The 6,735-nt window shown below is 42.6% G+C and overlaps 1 long non-coding RNA gene across 2 annotated transcripts in view; it reads right to left on the bottom strand.

Annotated features, from left to right (window-relative positions):
* Window positions 1-3,364: 3,364 nt before the first annotated feature.
* Window positions 3,365-6,735, bottom strand: part of LOC126393762 (uncharacterized) — an 88,453-nt gene continuing 85,082 nt past the window's right edge. For both annotated transcript variants that reach the window (XR_007570299.1, XR_007570300.1), the window contains exons 2-3: window positions 4,600-4,832; window positions 3,365-3,509 (exon numbers count right to left, since the gene is read on the bottom strand). This is a non-coding gene — a long non-coding RNA (uncharacterized LOC126393762). The remainder of the gene's footprint in view (window positions 3,510-4,599; window positions 4,833-6,735) is intronic.

Below are 6,735 nucleotides of genomic sequence, written 5' to 3'. Positions count from 1 at the left end.
AATTGATCAAATAATGTGTTTTCCGTAATAAACGTGATGCAAATAGACATTTACAAGCAAAATTATTTAATGAATTTGTATACAAAATGTACAGAAAGGTAAAATCATCAAGTTTTGAAAAAGTATTGCAATTTAATTTTGTCTTTAATGTTATTATCTTATATATATTATCTTTGCAATATGATTATCTTATATAATGTTATTACTAACCTAAAACATTCTCCAGCTCCTCTGAAACTCTGCAGGACTTAAGCCTCTTTCACACAGAGCTTTCGCGGCGCCCACCGCGGGGTAGGGCGCAGAGGACAGGATTTGGGGGAGTACAGGCTCGTTCAGGAGCTACAGCGCCATCGTGACCGCTTCCGGGTCTACTTCAGGCTCTTCTCTGCTATTGGACGCGCGGCGCCGAGGTGTCGTCACAGCGCGTTGCGGTGAAATTAAAAAAAAATTCAATTCGAGCGCAGGCTGGCGGCGCGCTGGCGGCGCGCAGACACCGCAACATGTGCCCCCCTCGCGCGCCACTCAGCTCGGCGGCAGAGCGGTGCGCTCTTGCGCCGCGGTAGCACATACACAATGAATGGGTTCATCGGCGAAGGTCTGCGCTCTGTGTGAAAAGGGCTTTATTTCCACCCCGCCCAGCAGCGGTACCGTGGCGAACGGTCCCTAAAGGCCTCTACACATGATCAGCTGTAAAACCGCTTTGCGCTGGCCGTCCCATTGTTTGTCTATGGAGAGGGCAGCAATGCCTGACAAAGCGGCACTGCTACCCTTGGCGTCGCGCACCGCTCTGATTTTCCGCCCGAGCGCTCCGGTCAGAGTTGAAATTATTTGAACTACGGGGAGAACGGAGCAGGCTTCCCCGGAGATCCACCCGGACCTGGCTATTTCCACGCTGCCGACAGTGGGACTTATATTCATTGTGCCGACAGTGGCTTGGAAAACCGCCTATAACCGTGTCACACAGGGAAGAGGGAAGAGGGAAGGTGGCTGGAGTTCCTCCAACATTTGTGATTAGATTATCATATTTTTTTATTGACAAAAATATAGGCTGCTTCGGCTGATTTTTTCATGCGCACATGTGCCCCTAAATATTTTTTACAGTTCGCACACACCTATTTTTCGTCGCAAATGCGAGTGAAACGCTCGCACTGTCGAGCCCTGTACTCTCCCGCAGCTGCTGCCTCTCTGTTGGACTCCGGTACTGCATGTTACTCACGAGACGTGTTTTTTCTTTCTTTTTTTTTCTAAAAGTAAAATTCAAATTTCAGAAAACATCCGGGGCTTGAGCCCAAGTAGCCACCCCCTAGCCCCGCCCCTGGACATGTGTGGTGCAGTAACACAATCCTGATTCAGTTTGACACTTTGATCACAGTTTATGAGCAGTGATTGGCATTCTGTACTGGAGACTTCTTGGCTCTATTTGTTGTTTTTATTCACGAGTGGTTGATTCTTGCAAATTAGCAGATTAATTAATTCATTTGCAGATTATCTGTCTCGTACTACTGTGTGAATATAGTGACACTTTCAGTGAATATGACAGTAAGTTATTTTTATAAAAGTTATAAACAGCAGCTTTAATTTAGTAAACCTGTTATCCAGGACTATCATCTACCTAGTTATATTTTCAACTGAATATGAGTGAAACTGAGCTGTTTTTAACAATATAAGTTATTTTGCAAAATAAAATCCTATTATAAAAAAGTATCTCAGTTAGTGATAATTTTATGTTTGAGGCCATCTCTAAAACCTTCTTTTAATGATTTGAAAACAAGAAATAGTAAAGAAGCCGACTAGAAGCTTCAATAATGTAAATCATTCTGGTGACTGGCTGAAAAGTATCATCTACCCTTCCACAGCAACACTGCTGAAGGTGTGCTTGAGCAAGGCACTTAACCGCTAATGTATCTACTTTACTGTTGCTTCTCAGTAAACAAGTAGAGAGGGGCCAGCAAGCAGGCATTTCCTGGTTTAATATTACCCTGAGCTTGTAATCACTGTTCCTCTCAGAATTGACTGCAGCCTCAGCTGATGACACTATTATGTGCTCCGGGCCCGAGGCAGCCAGCTTATTGATCTGCCAGCTGGGTGGTCAGTACTGTTGGAATCCTCTAATGGCAGTAATGGGACTGGTGCAATGGAGGCACATGTCTCTGTGTGTGTGTGTGTGTGTGTGGACTGCAGATAGATGTGCATCTCCATATTCCTAAGTCTAAGTGTTTTCTGTTTTTCCCAGAGAGATACTGGGCCACACTTTTGCTGCATGTCGTCTTTGTCTCATTTGGCTGTCCGTCAGATGTGGGTGTGTGAATTTCAATTTGCATCTGGCGAGTGATGGTCTGATGAAATAACTAACATTAAGGGAATATCTGAAGAGCTTTTCCCACGCAAGATAGCCACTGAAAAGCACATGTGACTCCGGCTCTGATTAAAGTCCTCCTGGCGTGAAAGATAAGCTCTTATGGAAAACTCTTTCAAATTACGAACATTTTCAGGAAAAAAATAGGTTGAAAATATAATATTTAAAAACAGGTTTAAGGTAGTAAAACACCCTTCTGCATGAGCATTACATGGTGCTGTATCTGATTACGTCTGTTTTGCATTCATGCAGTTTGGTGTTACATGTATGAGGTGTTCCTACTCATTCAGTTAACAATCCTTTAAAATGAGGCTTATTTCAATCAGGAGACACCCGCTCTGAGGGAAAATAAATTTTATTTAAATGTGCATTTAAGTTTTAGAAATGTGAAAAGCCTTTGGTGATTAGACCCCATCATGATGTCGTATATTCCAGGAGGGTGGTAAAGACATGGTAGATTAGAGACCCCCCTTATGGATTCTAGATGACATGAGAGGGAGCTGAGGATTTGGACATAAGGAGGAGTGGGCTTTGATGATCTTGTCCTGGGCTCTGGATAAGGTGACTGGGGTGGAGAAGGGCACGACCATTTCGCCTAAAATGACAGCTGACAGGAGCAGAGAGAAACATGAATGGCTGAAGGAGACTTTTGGAGGAAGCTGTGGGACTGGGATAGACAGAGAACTGTGAATGGATATAGCATAAAGAAAGTCTTCCTGATACTGAGCTTTATTTCTAAGCAGGTTCCAATGAAGACACATCACTTCATTCTGCTCATTCAAACAGATGAAAGTCCAACTCCAGATCTTGACACTCTCCATGGGGTAAATGGAACTGTCGCATCTAAATCCTCAGGATAAAGTGACAGAGTGAAATGTAAGTGCAGATATGTGTATAAGATTTAGAAAGGATGAAGGAAAGAGAGAAACCGAAGAAGTCAGGAGAAAAGATCCAAAGCTTGGCTGTATTTCCACATCTGATTCAAAGGCACCATCCTTCCACAAAACATATTCACTGTGAGAATATTGGCTGTCTTGGATGTGATTGGCCATATCCTGGCGACAGATACATTCAGTCCTTTATGTTGTCTTCTTTGAGAAATGGTCCCTGGGCACCTTGACTTCTCATCAAGAGTCCATGGCACTGTTGTTGGCTAAAAATGAAACAGCAAAAATAGAATGTGAATGAAAAAGAAGGCCTATTTTCACTGTGGCACGTTTTTCATCTGCATCGGTGTTCTAACAACGTTCAAGGACCAAAGAGTCGCTCAAAAACACTGCAAGTAGAGCAGGGGGATATGGAGAAAAAAATATCACAATATGTTTGATATACCTCAATATCGATATTGCAAAAGGTTTGACTATTTGTGCTTTCACAAACGATCATACAATGAGATTTTTGATTTAAAAAAAGTAAGTAAGTTTTTCTTTCTTTCTTTAAACCAGAAAAAGACAACAGTCACAATATTATGATATCCAAAATTTAGGATAATATCTAGTCTCATGTCACAGTATTGATGCAGTGTCCATATCTTGCCCAGCCCTAATTGCAAGTGCCCAAAAAAAATCTTTACTCCAAAAATGCTCTGAGATTCATAAAACATTTAAGATCTGTGGAATAAAGGCCTCACATAATGGGATTATGTCAGTAAATATGCTTTCACTGACCTGTTTTTATGCACAAACTGAAAATGCACAAAAAACAAGATGCTAGTAAACAGTGAGAAAAAGAAAAAAAAAGAATTAGCGCTCTTGACCAAGGTAGAAAAGTTGATGTATCAACAAAAGCAAAACAGAATTGGGGTGGCTATAGCTCAGAGAGAGAGTTGTCGTCTACTAATCTGAAGATTAACGGCTCAATCCCCCCCCTCCTCCTGTACCCCCACGCTGGGGGACATGGCAACCCGCGGGAGATACTGAACCCCAAATTGCTCCTGATGGCTGTTCTGTCATTGTGTGAGAGCATGTGAGTGGTCACTGAGTAGCAGGTAGCACCTTGTATGGTAGCCTCAGCCACCAGTGTGTGAATGTGTGTGTAAATGGGCGAATGTGACATGTAGTGTAAAAGGGCTTTGGGTGGTCAGAAGACTAGAAAGGTGCTATACAAGTGCAGTCCATTTACCATTTGCAGTCCATTTACTTAGCGAACACATCACATGATGCGTACTTCCAGGTGTTAGAGCATTCTATTTCCATATGAATTATGAAGGGTTAAGTTTCACTTTCACTGCACTTGGCACTCACCTGCTCCATCAGAGTATGCTCTGCTGCTACGAGATTGTGCAACCAAACGGTACATTCCAACAGTGTCTTGAATTAACAGGACGTTGTTGTTACCAAGTAGGCTCAGCAAAGCATGTACTTCCTGCAGCAGCGGAAAAATTTCAACCTGCCAAAGTCAATGACGGTGCACTTCTACACCACCTTAGTCCCTCTTCACCTTCTCTGCTCCATCACCGTCTGGTACGCTGCAGCCACTGCCAAGAACAAGGGCAGACTGTTGGTATCATTCGCCCTTCTGAGAAGGGACCAAAACATATGCCACAAAAAAACAATTTCCTCCTGAGTTCAGTTGGCCACAACTCAATTTTTGCACATCCCTGGTCAATATTTTGCACATTCCTACACAAGACTATACAGCTCTTCCATATGCATCACCACTTATCATCAATGTGTGTTGAAAATAATGTTCCCCTGTGTGCTTATGAAACCAAAGTTAGATAAGAGGCGTGACTAACGTGGATGTACAGAATCAGGAGGGAAAAATCCTCCCATGTGTGTACGTCTGACATATTTCATGTAAATGGGATGTCACGGTGGGAGGAATGCTATGTATACGTACTATTTATATCAATGCACATTCATGTGGAGTTTGATTGGTTTGCCTGATATGATAAGGCAGAGTGCTGGCTTGAAAAATTGTGAAAATGTGATGCAGAGATGACAAACTGTCTCTCCTTGCATTCTGTTTGTGAATCCATTTATTATCTTTTTAATCTAATTTCTGCTCAATTTATTGCTGTGTCACTGTGTAAAACATGCTTTTAAAAATCACTGAAGCTTGAAATATACTGAACCTGGCTAATTTGATTGACGACCTTGTGTTTGGGACTCTAAGGTCAAGAAAAATAATTACCATCCTGCTGCACTGCTTTAACACTAAATTGGTTGTAGCTGCCAGGATTTAATGGCACAGAAATTCTTTCCAGTAAAATGTAACTCTTTCATCTAACAGTTATGAGGATTTAATTGCAGAGGATTAATGAAAGTTTCTATTGCATCTTGCCTGAATCCTCACTATGTGCCAATTTGGAAATGTACTGTATAATTTGAGCCATACAACACTGCTATGAGAATAACAAATACCTGGTGGCTTGGCTCATGTTGTGTGTAGGGTAAGTTCATGCCCTAACATTAAGTGTGTGTTTGAAAGTTAAGGCTGGCTGGTTGTGGGTGGTGTAGCCTTAACACCAGTCAGCAACAGTGATTGGCGTCAGTATCTAAGCATTGCTATCTTATATGAGGAGTGTAGTATCAAATTTTCAAGAAAGGCAGTACTTCAAGGGCGGCACGGTGGTGTGGTGGTTAGCACTGTTGCCTCACAGCAAGAGGGTTCCTGGTTCAATCCCAGGAGGGAGCCCCTCTGTGCAGAGTTTGCATGTCCTACTGTGTCAGCGTGGGTTTTCCCTGAGTACTCCGGCTTCCTCCCACAGTCCAAAGACATGCAGGTTGGGGATAGGTTAATTGGTGACTCTAAATTGGCTGTAGATGTTAATGTGAGCGTGAATGGTTGTTTGTGTCTATGGCTGCATCCCCAGTCTCTTAAAATTACTGCTAACCACCTTATCTAACTGTTTAGTCCCTCCCACTTAGGAAAACATGCAAGGAGTCAGGAGTTAGGAGTGAGGAGCAAGGATTGCTGATAAGGAGACATGAGACAGCCTTACTCTGAAGCGTCACGTAAAGCGACGTCCTATTCTGGTGACGGCGCAACAGCTGGATCTGCTGCATAACGGAGCCAGCGTTTGGCGTATATCCCAAGTCCCATTATATTCGCTGATCAAAGCCATAACCCCCACCCCCCGCCATCATGACTTTGGGCACAAACTTTTGTATGTATTACCATTGGTATTGAGTAATTTGCCAAAGTTTGTCGCAATTAAAGAACGGTCTGTAGCCCTGCCACTGTCACTGTGATGAGCATCATTATCATTATTATTATCATCATCATTATTATCACTCTTATTATATCCACTCGCCATCATTCAGCAAGTCAGCTGCTGAGTGAATAAGACATCAGACCTGTCAGTCTGCCTCAATCAATCAATTTTATTTATAAAGCCCAATATCACAAATCACAATTTGCCTCACAGGGCTTTA

Source organism: Epinephelus moara, chromosome 8 (assembly GCF_006386435.1).
Source record: "Epinephelus moara isolate mb chromosome 8, YSFRI_EMoa_1.0, whole genome shotgun sequence".
In the NCBI taxonomy this organism is placed as follows: domain Eukaryota; kingdom Metazoa; phylum Chordata; class Actinopteri; order Perciformes; family Serranidae; genus Epinephelus; species Epinephelus moara.
The sequence above is the reverse complement of the archived record's forward strand: the minus strand, read 5'-3'. Positions and strand labels throughout refer to the sequence as shown.